At 31.4% G+C, this 17471-nt stretch overlaps 1 long non-coding RNA gene across 2 annotated transcripts; it reads right to left on the bottom strand.

Annotated features, from left to right (window-relative positions):
- Positions 1 to 4027: 4027 nt before the first annotated feature.
- On the bottom strand, positions 4028 to 9358 carry LOC107850948. 2 transcript variants are annotated; one of them, XR_007048992.1, is made up of 3 exons: positions 8650 to 9358; positions 4541 to 5567; positions 4028 to 4313 (listed from the first exon to the last, which is right to left on the bottom strand). It is a non-coding gene; the product is annotated as an uncharacterized LOC107850948 (long non-coding RNA). The 2 variants fall into 2 exon arrangements; XR_007048997.1 differs by having other exon boundaries at positions 4541 to 5610; positions 8650 to 9315.
- Between the last annotated feature and the right edge of the window lie 8113 nt (positions 9359 to 17471).

Here is a 17471-nt window from a genome sequence, read left to right as displayed (position 1 = left end):
TTCAGGGGGGTAATTGGGTATTTTCTATTACTTTAATTGACAAAGCAAACATATAGAAAGGTAAAGGAGAAATATTTTATTCTTTAGACAAAAATGGAGTAATGACTTTTCCCATTTTATAATATAGTATATGCATTCCCTTGTGAAACATAATTGTATTTTTGTTCTTCTGAAGTAACAAAAGTTGTATCATTCAATAAGATTACCTCCGAGCTTGTTGGTAACACAAGAATCAAAATTAAAATTGTTGCACGCACTTAATTTATCAATTTTAAACTTCATGGAACTCATCGTTACTTGTTTGTCCTTTTCTACTACAAATAGTATTTGAAAATATAGAAAATTAAAGTAATTCTTTCCCAGATTCCCTATGTGGAATTTCAGACTGTGTTGCAACCACAGAGCATAATTAGACAGAACCTTGGCTCTGAAATTAATATTAGTGAAAACGTGGAACAAAGAAAAAAAGGCAAAAGAGTTAACGTCGTTTGAATTTGAATGATCCTACATCCACAAGAGAACAACTGAAAAACTGTTTTTATATTATTAACAAAGAAAGGGGAGAGATTCCAAATAAACCTAAGAGAATTTGTAACACCCCGTATTTCGAGCTAGAACGAAAGTCGTCATTTCTACGTGTAGATGTTCCAAAAGTCATAAATCCTATGAAAATTTGATATGTTAATCAATTATGTAGTGTGGGAACCTATTTGAGCATGAATCGAGATCATAGAGGTCCCCTAACTCAAGGTTAAGTTGAAAGCTTTCCTATCGTTCGAGTTTTAGTGAGCGTCGAAACTTGAGTCAACTACAATCGACCATAACTATTTTTATATGATGAGTTGGGTAGCCTACTATATATCAAATGAAATATCTTTGAATTATCTTTTCAACGATACCAATTTTTCCCAAATCCCATATTAGAGCAAAAAGTTATTGCCATTTTACTCCAGCATATCAGTCTGGCAACTGAGTGACGACAATTTTGACGGCTTGTCACAAATCTGACGACTTATCAGAATATATCATCAGCCTTTGGTAGAAACTCATAAATTTTAGCTCTTAGGTGATGACCTGGGCTGACGGGCTATCATAGATCTGACGGCTTATTAACCTTGGTTATTAGCTGAAAATTTCAGCAACTAGGAAGTGATTTTGTAGGGTATTTTGGTCTTTTCCTCACTCCAAAAACCTTTCACACAAATTAAATCACCCCTTAAGTGTTATTAATTCATATATTATCAGTTTTACAATATCTCAATCCTCTCTACTCTCAAGAATAAGATGGAAACTAGGGTTTCCTCCAAGATTAAGAAATCAAGAAAAATCAATCCTTCAGTTCAAGATTTCCAAGAAAACAAATCAGGATTTAAGTTTCCTTCCCTTCAATGGATCAAAAATTCATCCTCCTAAGTGAAGATGTTCAAGAAACGAATCCAGATCCGGGTTTCATCTATCTAGATCCGGATTCCATCTTTCAAACTAAATAATCTTAGGTACGTGGGGTTTATCCTAAACTACATGGGCTTGTTGAAATATTCAAGTATGATTTAAAGATCTATCAAGCATGAATTTATAAAGGGGTTTTTAGATACATGATTTTATTATGCATTATGAATGTTTAAAGATATTGATGATTTGATCTTTAGGCCTTTCTCCCTTAAATTGATTTACATGTATATGTATATGTATGAAAAAAAATCAGATTTGAAGATTGTTTGAGAGCATAAATTATGAAATCCCTCTCTTGTGATGACTTTAAATTTGTGGTCTTGTTGAGAATGATTTGATATGCATGATTTATGGCTTGAAAATAGTTTACTCAAATACCATAGTATTTTGAGCAAGATTTAGAAGCTTTGAGAGGGAGTTTCTTGATATAAATGTATTTTGTTAAAGAGAGAAAGATTTGTATAAGATTAATGCTTTTTACATGACCACCTTGTATCATTTGAAATGTTGTCAAAGAGAGTTGCATACATGTGTTTACATAAGTAATTAAAGAAAGGGTTCTTCGAACTGATTTATTGATATGGTGGTCCCAAATTTATGTTTTGGAAATAGAGATTCTAATATGCTAATAATGTCTCAGAGATGTGACTTGCAAGTCAATGGTATGACGATACCATAAGTATGTATGCCATAACAGAGTATGTTTTCAGAGTATGTCTTCAGAGAATGTTTTCAGTATATGTTTTCAGAGAATGCATATTTTAAAGAGTTAAAAATGGGCATAAAGAGGGTTAGGTGGTTACTCGAAGAAGGCTTGAGTTCAAGTAACTCTTAGCCTAAAACCGTATTTGCCGATACGGGTAGATTATTATTGTACGTTGGCGACGGCCGTGTGGTGTAGTAGATTCAGAGACTCCGACCCTTGCGGCACACTTGGGTTGGGGGCTTGGCTGCCGAGTTAATGAAAGATTCCATATAACCCGTGGAATTTCAGAGTTGTAGGGTATACCACCTAGCGCAGAAGTAAAACAAAGAGTTTTACAGTGTTCAGATGATTTTTCAGAGTCTTTTAAAAATGCCCATGAGATTTCTTAGTATATGATATATTTATGAACTATTTTAAATTGCTCTCATATATGTTGAATACAAATTACTATTTTGGATTTGCTCTGCGTACCAGTACATCTGTATTGACCCTCCTTACCTCTCAGGTTCTGAGGCTCAGTCTAGGGGTCCCGATAAGCAGTAGATAATTCAGACAGCAGATTAGATTGTGCAGTGGTAAGCCTTCTCTATTGCAGAAGGCATGTCCTTTCAAATTATGTCATCTATTACAGTTTTGCCCTACTGGGGGCCTTGTCCCAGTTTTCAGAGAGTTGTTAGATTTTCATGTAGTAAAGATTTTGCAGAAGGTTCTAGATGTTGTTAATGATTTTCGGAATTCATTCCTTATTGTTAAACTTAATACAGAGTATGACCATTTTTCCGTATTAGATCGTAAATTCCGCATTTTATTTTATTATACGAATGTTGTGCATGACTACCAGAAAGAGTAGGATGTCCGCGCCTTCATGGTTCGGGATGTCCGTCATGGCCAGGCACTAGTTCGGGTCGTGACAGAATTGCTTGCTCAACTCCCTAACTCTTACAATATACTTAACTATGGATTTTTGTGATGGTTTTACAATGAAGAATGTCCATCCTTTTATAGATTACAAAAACTTGAGCACCGAGTAATAAAACTTGGCCTCTAAGCACAAAAATAAGAAAAGGAAAATAAATACAAAATTTGTCCTCCACAAATTTTGCTTGCTCTCCAAATTTACTTCCGGACCAAGTAATTTGACATATGAGATTTCTTCCACATGGATTTGATCCCACAAAGAAACCAAACCAACTCTTTCACTTTCAAAGGTATCATTAGTTTGAAGCAACGCCTCTTTCAACATTTCCAGACTAAAGACCTTGGCAGACTGAATTATTATTTAGGTATTCAAGTTGCTCAGTCCAAATCAGGTATTGTTATTTTGCAATGCAAGTATGCCTTAGACATTCTAAAGGAGACGGGTATGATGGGATGTAAGCCTATTGACACTCCCATGGATCAAAATACTAAAATCCTTCATATTGAGGAACTAATGGAGATTTTCTTGTCGCATCGTATTAGTTAAACATAGGAAATGGGTAGATAAACTTGGAGGCACTAACAAGGACATAAGGATAACTGTGATTTATAAAACTTTCTTGAAGAACTACTTCCACACCATGCTAGCCCTCTGAGTTACAATAGCTAACATCTCCGGCGTACAATCAATTGGCTTGATTTCTCCAAATGTTTTCAGACGAACATCCTTCAATGCCGCTTCCAATAAGTTTTTTCTTTTTTCTTCCCTTAATGCCTTTAGATTATAATTGTATTATACTTGTTCACATCAACTTGTCATATGGAGGATACTGTCATATGAAAACATTCTTATGTTTTGATTGCGGAAAGCTTATAGCCGGTTTGTCTATGCTATCATGAGAACAAAGACATAGAAAATCAAGTGCATGTTCTAAATTTTGAATGTACAACTTAAGAATGCTTTAAAATGTTTAAACACCGAAGCAATACCAGTCTATTACAAACAAACAAGATGATCACACAACTCAAATGAAACAAGAAATTACTTGGTGTACAGTCAAGCCATCCAAATATCGGACCCAGGAAGCAGGGATAGTACAAACAAGGAACAATTATCGGCAGAAAAAACTTAAGACATCTGACAGGAAAATACATCACAGCAAAGCGCACCAATTAACTTTAGCTCGAAGCTTTATGTCCTGGTGCAGGAAGTTCCTTCCTCCGCTTTTTAAAATCCCTGAATGAAACAACAAAAAGTGAAGCTCAATACACCAGTTAACATTTGATTGATAACCCAATTACGCTAGTGTTATTAACAATGTTCAAATTTCTTTTTTGTAAAAGCATATGTTTTCACGGGGAGGTAAATGACTTAATTATAATAATGTAATTAAGAAGAATGTTTGTAATATGTATTAACAAACTATGTTAAAGTTGCAATAAGGAGATTACATGTCACATCACCTGAGATGCAGCAGAAATAACGTTAACTTTGATCCTTCTATCATCAAGTTTACGTTTCTTTGTAACAACTCTCTAAATTTGACTTGAAGTTGTCATCATCCCATTCCAGTTGACTCCATCATTCTGATTTTCCTTCTATTATTTTGATATTTTTGGAGGTTTGAATAGAGAGAGGCAACTTCCTTAATCCGTCACAAGCGATCACCTTGAGTTCCTCCAAGTGTTCCCACATACTCTGTGGCTCCCCCAACATTCCTAGTTCTGGTAAGCGATACAACTTTAACTTCCGAACCCTTGGAATTTCTGTGTTGACAAGTGCTACCTGATCACTTGAGTTGCATTGCACATACAACTCTACCAGCTGAAGGCAAACGTTAATTGTAATTTCTTCCAAGTTCTTGGGTACAGAACAAGCTCCACCATCGTTAAAAAGACATGTTAAACTTGCACATTGAGAGATATCCAGTTGGCGTAATTTAGAAAATCTTAGACCCAAATGTTGACCGAAATCAGAAACACTCTTTAAATTATGTACATAACAGAGGTCGAGATATTCCAGATTTGGTCGAATTGTCCACTTCCTCCTTGCACTGGTCCGAAAGAAAAAAGAACAGTCTGAGAGTGCTCCGTTACTGAAGCATTAAAAGTGTTGTATGCAATCAACTTCCTGAGACCCCTGCATTTTTCCAAGTACAAATCTGAAGCAAGCTGCAACATGCCTGAGAGCTCTCCGTTACTGAAAATATCACCCTTTTTGACTTGTTTTATGGTACATATAGTGAATATTCCCCAACTCTAATGTGAAATCCTTTCAATCTAGTCATCCAGGTCCAGGTGTAATCTCTATTGAAACATGATGAGCTATCCACTCTAATAAAAAGATATGTCAGATTGTGTAGAGATGATATCTCATCAAAAGAGGTCGCTCCAAGACAGCTACGCCACATATTTAACATGTCAATGCTAGGAAATTTGAGGAAAAATCCTTTGCTGATGCTCTTCATATTAGAAACAGGCATACTTTTCCCTAAAAAGTATTATAACTTACAGTAGTTAAAAACTTTAAATATCTGCAAAAAAATAACTAATTTGTTATATATTTCTAAAAAAATACGTAAAAAATATATTAATCACAATAATTAACAGCTTAAAATTTTTTTAAAATTATAAAATATTTGATTGACTCTCGAAATTTTATGGGTATCATATTAAAAATTTAAAATATTCTTATACAAATTTCATTAATCTAAATATAATAATATTAGATAATGAAGGGCCTGTTTACGAGCCCAATATTACAGTTTTAAATGTATTTATAAGTATTTAGTTATCTTATCAGAAACAAAAAATTAATCTAATGAATATTATGCATGTAGTTTTTTTTTCGTTTCTTGTAAAATATTTATAGACTAATTTAATAATATTTTTTGTAAAATTATTTGATAATGAATAAAAATATCTTTAAATAGGCTAACAACTTTAAATTTTAACCCATCAAGTTCATGTGTGACAGTATTTTTTGGACAAAGACTAAAATATTAAAAATTTGGAGTATTGAAAATTTTGACAATGTTAGAATTTTCACTTAGAAAGTTTAAACTATAACAAAATAAATATATGAAGAAAAAAATTCAACATTTACCACATAAAAATAAAAAATAATTTTGATTCTATATAAATAGTCTAATATTTCGTGAAAGGAGATTCAAATTATAAATTTATATTTATTTAAAATATTACTTCGTAAATAATGTGGTTAAATAAGTTGGAACTTGTAAGTGAAAATGTTGTTAGCCTCATAAAGGACCCAGTTAGAAAATATAGACAAATAACCTAGAAAAAAAGTGGCTAATGGAGTTCTTTATTGATATGACTATTGACTAATGATTGTACAATTTAAATGTGAAATGACAAATATATCCTTGGTCGTCCTCTAATTCACTTTCTATATAATAAAAAAATAAATACTACTAGATAATGAAGGGCCCGTTTACAGGACCAATATTATAATTTTAAATATATTTATAGTTATTTAATTAATTTTTTTTAAAAAATAATTATTAGTATTTTAAAATAAACATAATGGGAAATGTAAGTAGACATCACACTATGTAATAAAAATATAACTTCTTATTTTTATAAAATAAAATAATAGCTTATAACTTATCAAATAATAGCTTATAACTAATGCTTTAACATTATAAATATATATTTATTAACATTTTTTATAAAATCATACGAAGCAATAAAGGATACTAATCCATACATAAATTAATTTTAAATACATTTAAATTCATTTTATGGGTGTTTAACAAACGAAAATAAGGACTTATTAGACGAACATTTTAATGCATCAAAATGTTAAAGAATTGTCTTTATGTCTTGTCTTACATAAGTCAAAAATAGGAGACTAATTTAATATAATAAGCAAGAAATTTCTTTTAAAGTGATTTGTCTACCTGATGAAAAAATTTACTACCTCAAAGAGAACCAAAAGAATCTACAAAAATTAACATGATATATATTGTAATAATTTAATACGAGGTAGTTAATATTACATTTTAAATTAGTTGTTTAAAATAATTTTAACAGGTGATTAGTAAATAATTATCTTTTCATAAATTATATGTATTGTAAATCTTTGTAATGACATGTATCATGTGAAGTTTTGGAATTATGATGAAATATCTTATTGTGTTTGATAGATAAACACCTATTCAATATTTATGAGTTTTTTTTTACTATTTTACTATAATATAGTAAAAACTTTATGAATGTATGGCCACAATTAATTTCACTTTTTCATCTTTGGGTATTTGCATATCCTTGTATAAACTACGTCTTCCTTATTTCAATTTATATCATTTTGATTAAACATCAAATTTAAGATACATGAAAAAACTTCGCAATGTCTTAAATTAGCCAAATTAATAAACTTTAAATAGAAGAGTATACATTTGTGGACTTTTTGACAAATAAATCAAATTCAACATGAATAAAATATTGATAATCTTATAAAATACTAACCAAATAAAAAATGTCAATTCTTTTTAGAACTGATTAAAAAATATATTTATTATTTGAATTCAGACATAGGATCTATTACAATAGACAATATATTTAATTTTTTTTGCTACATATTAAAATAGAGTTATAGTTGAGGTGTGTGCGATCTATGTGATAGATTACGTCCTTGGTGACATTGAAAAGATTCGATGATATAACTAGTATTCTTCCTCCGTTTTATTTTATGTGACTTATTTTGACCAGACATGAAGATTAAAAATAAGAAAAGAATTGGAGATGTTTACCAAATTATCCTTTATTAAAAATATATATACTATTATCTTTAATTAAGTGAGATCAATAAGGATAAAAGTGTAATTGTCTCTTTAAATGATTACCAAATAAGAAAAGGTGACAATCTCTTTGGGACCTACCAAAAAGAAAATGGCGACTGAGACGGAAGAAGTATCCATTTTTTCATTTAAAATAGAGTTGTGTTAGGGTCCACAATAAAATTATACGAAAATATTAGAAAAATTATGAAAAAAATATTAATACCCTTGGTTATATTTGTAAATGTTAACTTAAACATAAATTAATTATTAATAATTTTAGGCTAAAATAATAAAATATAATAATGAATGTTATACTCAAAAGTAACTTGTTTATTGCGTGAATTAAGTTAAGAGAAAAGAAACCTCGTCTGAACACCATAATTGAAAAAATTATTTAAATGAAACAAACTTTAAATATAATTTCTCTTTAAATTTAAAATTATTCTTCTCATTTGAATCAAGTATATTATTTAAATTTACATTTAAGAAAAAGATTGTGACAAATTCTTCTATATCATAATAAAGTATGAAGAAAACTCATGACTTAAATTACTTTTTAAGATTTAACATATTATATTTTAAAATTATTTAGATATTATGAAAAAGTTCAACTTGAAATTATTTTAGAATGATGTGAACTATATGCATAGATAAATGGCTTCTGTTTTGAAATGGGCCGTTTGGCCCTATTTTGATTTGTACAGATTTTAACTTTTCTTTTCTAATAACTTCAATAATTCGAGGCAAAGCAAAAATTACAATTAATACCTTATCATCTTCCAATATTCGTAGGAGTTCGTTGAGATTCCTTGTTGCAGCTGGCTGGCCTTCTATTGATGATCCCGGGATGTGCGCAACTTTTTTCATCCGGTAAATTTCTACCACCAAATTGGATCCAAAGTTTTCTCCGACCTTTATAAATCTGCATTGTTGATCCCGGATGTTCTTTGCTTGAGCGGAGACTTCCGAGCGAAGGCTGCATTTTGGACACCATTTATATGTAAGTGTCTTATCCGCTGCAATGCTTTCTTGCATAGCTTCCCATTCATTCTCGAGCTTCTAAACATCTTCGATCCACTTAACAACATCTGGTTTTGGCTTATAGCCTTCTCGCACCGCTACTTCCACCTTTGCTTTGACGTCGTCTCTAAACCTTGCTAGCTCCTCCATTTCCTTCCTTAGATTTTCAATTTTTGACGAGAAACGGATGATATTTTCAATCTTAGGATAGATGCATTTACATACAAACTTTTCCACCTCAACAATAATGTCACCTAGTACATTCAAAAGTATATCCATCGAATTAACTCTTAAGGTAAGGAAAAGCAATATGTTTTTGATTAGAGTATTATATATGATGCTCTCAAAGATGATTATTAAACTAATCTTTTCTTCATTATTTATAGCAGAATTTTGAGAGCAAATAGAATAAGAAATGTTCACACCCAATTTTGTCTGTCATCTCTTACATTTGTACTACTCTATTGTTACTATCACCGAACCCACAATATTGACTTGTCACTTATGGTACTATAACATGGACCTGTCACCAATTAACTTTTAATTGATACTACCTCTGTTTTTACTCTCACCCTCCCCACATGACCTTAAGTTGGGTGATTTTGATAGTTTTAAAAAATTGGACGTATAAAATTATATTTTATAAAGTCATTCCGAAAGGCTAAAAAAAAAAAATTAAAAAAAACATGACTAAACATAACTCCAACTTCAAAAAATTTTAGTTTTCAGGGTCAAACGCGTACTTGGTACTACTCTAGTATTACTCTCACAGTCTCACTCACCCCATAATGTGGACTTGTTGCCTCTTAATTGATTCCTGTTTGGCCATAAAAGATTTTCATTTTTTTTTCAAAAAATTATTTCACTTTAATGAAAATTGGAGTGTTTGGCCATGAGAATTTCAAATACTTTTTCCCAACTTGAATTATTGTTGACCCCATTATTTTTATTTATGTTGCTGAAACTATTAATTTTATTCAACAATAGAGTTAATGTCAAACTACCACATCGTCCATTTCTTCCTACTTTCATTGATAAAATACCTCAAAATTAAAGATAACTTCAATCAAAGACCTCAAAATGTTACTGATCAAAATTTAAAAAAAAAAATACTTTTTTTCAAAAAAAATTAAAGAACATGTAAAGAAAAATGTGACGCTTAATATGAAATAAAAAAAATATTATTGTAATTCTATGATGACTTAGAATTAAGCAATCAATCAAACATTAAAACTTATCCTTTCACATTTCATTTCAATGTTGGTCGTCTGGGCAAATTAATTATATAGTACTTGGGTAGGTGAAAGACAATTAAAGTCACTTTAATTATTTTGTCGAAGTTCATGTACTATTTGCTTATACTGTAAGATCAAAAGTTTGGTCGAGAATTATCGAAGGAGGTAATATATACTTTTTCTAGATTCATTTTATGCATTGTTATTTTTTTATCTGTTCATAAAAGAATATCATATTTTTTTATTTTATAACTATTTTAAAAATATAATTTTACTTTAATTTTTATTCACCCAACCCATTTAAAGATAGTAATAGTACATTTTTAATAAATGACAACTAATATATTTCTTAAATTTTATATCTTATCGAAATATATCATTCACGTGGTTCCATCATGACAAGTGTCGGAGTGAAAATGTATAGTCTTATAACGTTCATCAGTACAAATAGAGAGTTAGGTGCAAAAATTGACTCATATAATAGAAGAAATTGATAATACCAATAACCATTTGTCCTTTCAACGATTAGTTTGGTTCTTTAATATACACATATGGTTCTGTAACATATCCCGCGCTTTCGGATTAAAGTTGAATCATTTTTTCTATGTTTATAGATCCGAGCCCAATGATTTATACTTAAATATAAGTGTGAATGAAACTTTCTTAGTGTGGAAATATCCTTGAAGATGAATATACACCATAAGAATCTCCTAGCTCAAAAATTAAGTTGAACACTTTCCTATCGATTAATTTTTAGTTGACAATTTTTCTTGAATCAACTTTCAGTGACTATTTCTCCTAGGATATAAAGAGTCATGTGGCCTACTATGTATCAAATTGAAGCTCTTTGAGTTTTCTTTTCAACACTTCTGACCATTCATCAATCTGAATTTGTAGAAACAAGTTATGAGTATTTGAATGAGGCACTGTCTAGGCTATGCGATCGGGCTTGCGTCGCCTACTTAAGGCCTATGTCATAGGCTGTGCGTCGCACACCTTGGACTGTACCATGGGCTGCGCGCCGCATGGCTAAGGCAAAGTGGCATAAATGCTCCGTTTTTATATTATTTTGAGGGTAATAAGGTCCTTTCACGTCCCATAACCGTCCTTAAACACTTATAGATGGAATTAAAGTCCTTATACATGATTTATCACTCACCGAATCCCTAATTCATCATCTTTAAGCTAAAGAAGGGAAAACAACCTAGGGTTTGAACTCTTAAGCTTCAAAGATAAATTTCTCCACGTTTTCGTCATTGCTAAGGTATGCGGGGCTATCCTAAATCTCATAGGCATAGGTTTTATGATTTTTACAAGCTTTAAAGTTATATATGTACTATATATTTGTAATGAGTTTTGAGAAATTATTTTAAAAGCATGCATCATGAACCCAATTCGATAAAAGTATGTATTTGCCATCGTTTTTTTTTTTTTTTTTTGCATAAAATTGATTTATAATCTCGTTTTGAGTTCCAAAAATGATTTATGAATGTGATTTGTGAAATTTCCTATAATGAAATTATGGTCTTTGCATGACATGAATTGTGAATTGTTTTGAGTGCATGACTTAAGAGTCCCTTTTTAAATCATGAGATTTATGTATAACTAAATGTTAGGGCTGCTTTACGAATGATTATATTTCTCAAGTTATAAATGCTTCTTTATCAGTTATACTTTGTTATTTTACATATTTTCAAAGAGGTTATTCTTATTCCAAAGGATCTTGTGTCCTAATGAAGCAATTGCATGTGATTAAATGATTGAAATGGTCACCGCATGTTTAAGTCTCGAGAAAAGAGTGTGTTTGCATAAGATTTCATGTGTTTTTGAAATGAGAACTCTCTTGTGATGTTATAAATCTTTTGGTGGTCATTTGCATGTTTGAATGAGAAGAGTTGTCGATTTGATATGACAAGAATAACTTGCAAGTCTGGGTATGACGATACCCTGTGATGATATGCCCTTTACAGAATAAGTACTAAATGTTTTTAGCATAAAGTATGATTTAAAAGCACAAAAATTGAGCTTAAAGAGAGTTAGATGGTTACCCGAAGAAGGCTTGAGTTCAGATAACTCGTATCCCGAAATCATGTTTTGCCGATGCGAGACTTATAACATGTTATCCTACATGAGAGGATAATTAGGACATCTCACATGGGTGATTCCTAAGGTATGCTCACATGGGGGTATTACCGATTTTATGAACTCTAATCCTTGAGGAAAACTTGAATTGGGGGCTTGGTCCTCGAGTTAAGGGTGAATTTCATATTGTCCGTAGGATATTAGAAATGTAGGGTGTACCATCTAACTCAGAAGTAAAATAAAGAGTTGAGTCATGATTTCTAGAGGATGTTTTGAAGCCCATTAAATTATGTCCATGTGTTTTCAATTGTTTTATTATGACGTGCTATTCTGAAATGCTCTCACCTATATTGTATAAAAATATATTTTGTTTTTGAATTGTTCTACGTACCAGTACCTTGGTGTATTGACCCCCCTATATTTCAGGTTATGCGGTATAGTCTCATGCTCTATCACATCAGTAGAATACTTAAGATTTGACAGAATTGGTGAGCCATCCATCTTTCGGAAGGCATTTATTTATATGTTGAGTCTTTCAGTATATGGTCCAGCCGAGGGCTTGTCCCGGCCTAGACAATCAGTATCAGTAGAGACTTCATAGACGGTAGTTGAGGTTTCTATTGTCATATCTTGTTGACACATTTCTAATTATAAGTTTTCAATGAACACTGTTATATCTTTCGTACTTTGATTCATGTATGGATTTTTCTTATGATAGTATGATAAGGGTCTCTCGGACCTTCGAGGTTCGGGATACCCGTCGCGACCAGGGCCTCGATCAGGTCATGACAAACTTGGTATCAGAGCACAGGTCATGATCTCAGGGTGTCTACGAAGCCGTGTCTAACAGAGTCTTGCTTATGGGTGTGTTGTGTACCACACTTATAAGCAGGAGGCTACCGGGCATTTAGAAGTTGTTTTTCATTCTTTCATACTCTAGTTCGTGTTATAGCATCGTCCATACGAAAGTTATCCAAATCCCTTCCTTTCTCTAATTTGATGAGAAACAAACAACATTTTCAATCTTAGAATAAATGCATTTCGATACAAACTTTCCCACCACAACAATAATGCCACCTACAACATTAAAATGTATATCCATTGACTAATTCTTAAGGTAAAGAAAATAGATGACTATATATGATGCTCTCAAAGATGATTATTGAACTGATCTTTTCTTCATTATTTATAGCAGAATTTTGAGAGCAAAGTAAGTAGTAAAAAAGAAGGCAAATAGAATAAGTAATATTGGCATCTAATTGTGACTCTCCATGCTTAAAATTAACGTTTTCAGGCTTCCTGATCGCTAAAGAGCACAAAATATAATTTTCACATCTTTTTTGCAATTCTTGATAAATTATTGATAATCATCCTTACTTTAGGATTTTATCAATTTGTTGTCTTATTTTTTATTTTCATAATTTATTGGTAATTCTCTATACATTAGTATTTTTATCAATTCATTATTATTTTAAATATTTTTCACAATCATCTGCACACGTTCATGACATGACATTACAATTCTTCCAAATTAATTACATTTTTCATTCTTTATATCATTCTGTAATTACAAATCAATTTCTACACTTTGCACATTCTGTAAATGCTAATTCAAATCAATTATTTTTACACGATGTAATAATTTAGTGTCTTGTTACATCCCATAAGACTACACAATAATGTCTTATCACATCTGACAACGACCACTCAATGACACTATCCTTTAGATAATAACTTTATCTATTGGTGAAAAGAATGAAACATTTTCATAGTCAAACGGGAGCCAAATAAAAGGCGACAAGTCCATGTTGTGGGGTGGGTGGAAATAATAATAGAGGTAGTACGAGATATTCATGCTTCAACTAAGAAAAAGATTATTTTATTTTCTTCACTTTTTATATTTTCAACTATAATTTAATTATTATGATATATTGTACCAACAAAGACAATAAATCTTAATGAAATAATTGATAATAATGTAATCGAAAATGGGAGAAATATACCACAAACTGTGAAATACAATAATGCTCGAAAACATTATTAATTATTGTGGTACTGTTCTATTATTACTCTCACTCATCCCACAACATGCACTGCATCTCTTAAATTGGTATACTACTCTATTGTTACAATCACCCACCCCACAACATTGACTTGTCACTTCTTATGGTACTATAAAATGTACTTGTCAAAAACTAAATCTTAATTGGTACTACCTCAATTATTACTCTCTCCCATCCCCACAATATGCACCTGTCACCTCTTAATTAGTTTCGATTTGGCTATAGGGATTTTACTCTCTTTTTTTTAAAAAAATTATTTCACTTCACTTTAGTGAATTTATACAACACCAACAGCAAAGACAACATTATTGTCTCCTCTCACATTTGATTGTATCTTATAGATAAATTAGTTAAGTTGAGTGATTTTGATAGTTTTTAAAACTGGAGGTATAAAATTATATTCAGAAAAGGGTCAGAAATACCTTTCAACTATTGAAATTGGTTCAAGAATACCCTTCGTTTATTTATTGGACCAAAAATACTCCTCTATCCACCTTTTTGGCTCAAATATACCCTCACAGTTAACAAAAAAAATTTAAACCATAATTAGAAGTCATATTAAACAAGTGTCGACTTTTTGTTGATTATAAATTAAATTAATTAAAATTTCTATACAAAAACACATAGGAAACATCAGTAATAATTCAAAGTACAACAACTATAGCCTGCAGGTCAAATAGACAACTCAGACAACACATGCATAAATGCCTCTTTGGTTGAGCTAGAACCATCAAGTTTATCTCCAAGAATATAATCACAGACATAAGTTGTCTGCATCAAGGGAAAATTGCCATAGGATAAGCAAGATGAGATTCCGACTCATTATTTCAAGAACAGAATACTTATCGTATGAGGTTGACAAACGCTGAAGGTACAGAAGAACCTGAAAAATATTTTGGTCAGGTAACAGAGAATTAGAAAGTTTTTCCCCTTTGTGAACGAAACTCTAATTGTAGGAAAGAACTACATTGTTAGTTAGTTCCCCTACCCCACCAACCCCCAAACATGTAGTAGCCAAGCTACTTGTATTCTTGGTTAAAGTAGTAACTGGAGTCCACATACCGATTACCGTAACCCAATACAAGGAAGATAGATGTAATTTCTCATACGAGCAGCAACAGCAACGTAACCAGTGTAATTCCACAAGTGGGGTCTAGGGAGAAGAGCAGGTACTATGATATTGTTAAACTAGAAGGGAGGCAAGCAATATCTTGACGCACCTTTGCCAAGTCCCCTCTCAATCATGTCACAATTTAATATAGAAATATCTGGTATGTCCCAATGCAGCTCTTATGTTAAGTCTTACTGTAGCTTTCCCAACATTTGTTGAGAGCATCCAGAGAGACATCTCATAACAACTCAAACTTTACGACATCAACACAATTATGTAACATTATCAGAGGTGCAATTGATTGTTAAATTGATTCCTTCTACCATGTTTAGTTGATGAAATTTTCACTCAAATCCAGAATTTCAAATCCAGCTGTAGCATTCTATAAGGACACGTTATAAAGAGTGCCTATAAAATAATACAAAACCATGAGAAGAGATGTACAAACACTATTTATCTTCTATTCATGCCAGTTAAAAAGAAGCTGAATTAAAGCATTATCTGTTAGAAACTTAAGTAGTCGAAACAAAATACAATCTCATGAGACCAATAGAAGACATACAGGTATATTATGTGAATATGGCGACAGCGACACTTGAAGTGAAACATAGCACAGAAACACCAGCCAAGCCTGCAACCTTCATTTGACAAAAATATAGTAATGAAAATTAACCATAATTTAATTTACAACCAATAAAAAGTTGCCACTTGTTTAATATGATTTCTAATTATGGTTTAAAAAAATTCTATTAATTGTGAGGGTATATTTGAGCCACAAAGGTGGATGGAGAGGTATTTTTGGCCCAATCGGTAAACGAAGGGTATTCTTGAGGCAATTTCTATAGTTGAAGGGTATTTCTGACCCTTTTTAGAATTATATTTAAAAAAGTCGGCCCGAAAGTCTAAAAAAAAGATTCAAAAAGATATGACCAAACACAAATCCAACTCCAAAATATTTTAGTCTTCAGGGCCAAACGACTACTCTATTATTACTCTCACCCATCCCCACAACATTTACTTGTCACCAATTAACTCTTAATTGGTATTACCTCTATTATTACTCTCACCCACCCCACAACACTGACTTGTCGCTAGGGGTGTTCATCGGTCAGTTTGGGTCAGTTATTGGTCAAAATCATAACCAAACCAACTTAGTCGATTTTAAAATTTCTAAAACCAAACCAAACCAAATAAACAAATAAAGGTCAGTTTGGTTCTTGTCGATTTAGTTCGGTTTGGTTCGATTTTTTCGATTTATAACTTTAGCTAATGATAAAAGTTGAAAATTTTAAAAAACAAATCCAATCTAACCTATGAGATGTCAACTGAGTGTTGTATCTAAACCTTGAAACAAAGATGTCAGCTCAGTGTTATACTTCGGCAATCCATGAACGACACCATATGAACGCCTCTAGAAAAATATTTAAAAACGACATTTAACAGAATGATATGATAAAACCCCCGAAAGGTGAACACATAAACTTCTTGCTCAATAAAGTTAAAAAAGAAAGTTAAAATTAGTGATTGTCTAGAGTCGAATAAATCTTAACTATAAATTTCAATATACTACAAGATATTATTTTCATAATTAATATCATTTGTCATTCAAAGTGTGAAATTCATTTAGAATCTCATAATGTACTATCAACTGAATGAAGACATATGACTGAATGTGTTACGACTAAAGTTAAATCATGATTAAAATATAAAATCTAACAAATATTTATATTGTATTTATGAATAATATATAATAGTTATAATATATATATATATATATATATATAGGTTCGGTTTGGTTATTTTATCGGTTATTTTAGAGTTAAACCAAACCAAATTAGTATCGGTTTTTTAAAATTCAAAACCAAACCAAACGAAACCTAACCAAATATCGATTTTTCTAATCGGTTTGGTTAAAAACCAAACCGTGAACACCCCTACTTGTCACCTCTTAATTGGTTCCCGTTCGGCCATAATTTTTTTTATTTTTTATTTTTAAAAAGTTTTTTCACTTTAATGAAATTGGAATGTTTGGCCATGAGAATTCCAAATACTTTTTTCCAACTTTAATTTCAATTTAAA

The sequence above is a fragment of the Capsicum annuum genome, chromosome 1 (genome assembly GCF_002878395.1).
Source record: "Capsicum annuum cultivar UCD-10X-F1 chromosome 1, UCD10Xv1.1, whole genome shotgun sequence".
In the NCBI taxonomy this organism is placed as follows: Eukaryota; Viridiplantae; Streptophyta; class Magnoliopsida; order Solanales; family Solanaceae; genus Capsicum; species Capsicum annuum.
The sequence above is the reverse complement of the archived record's forward strand: the minus strand, read 5'-3'. Positions and strand labels throughout refer to the sequence as shown.